Raw genomic sequence first — 704 nt, 5'->3', positions numbered from 1 at the left:
CATCCCTCGCCCGATGGATTGTGCAGTTGGGAGGTCAGGACAATATTTAAAAGAAGAAGAAGAAGAAGAAAGTCATCTTTCCTGTGACACTGATTTGGAAACTAAGACAGAGTGATTTGCCCGAGGCCTTAGCATGAGTCAACTGAGCGTCTCAACTCCTCATGCCTCAGAGTCTCATGCACTTTCCACATGATCAGCAGTCTTGTGCAATAAATGAAGGAGCTTCAATGACTCCCTATAACAAGATTGATAGGCATCCTGGGGTATTTAATTTTTTTTTTGGGGTTTTTTTTTTTTTAATGTTTATTTCTTTTTTAGAGACAGAGTGAGGGGGAGGGGAGGGGCAGAGAGAGAGAGAGGGAGACAGAGGATCCAAAATGGGCTCCGTGCTGACAGCAGAGAGCCTGAGCTGGGGCTCGAACTCACGAACCACAAGATCATCACCTGAGCTGAAGTCAGATGCTTAACCAACTGAGCCACCCAGGTGCTCCTGCTTTTGTTTTCTTTAGATAATCTCTACACCCAACAGGGGGCTCGAACTGGCAACCTCAAGATCAAGAGTCACATGCTGTACCTTTTGAGCAAGCCAGGTGCCCCCTGAGTTGTCTTGTTGTTGTTTTTTTTTTAAATTTTTTTAATGTTTATTTATTTTTGAGACAGAGAGAGACAGAGTGCGAGTGGGGGAGGGGCAGAGAGAGAGGGAG

The sequence above is a fragment of the Panthera uncia genome, assembly GCF_023721935.1.
Source record: "Panthera uncia isolate 11264 chromosome C1 unlocalized genomic scaffold, Puncia_PCG_1.0 HiC_scaffold_4, whole genome shotgun sequence".
Taxonomy (NCBI): Eukaryota; Metazoa; Chordata; class Mammalia; order Carnivora; family Felidae; genus Panthera; species Panthera uncia.
This window is presented reverse-complemented; position numbering follows the sequence as displayed.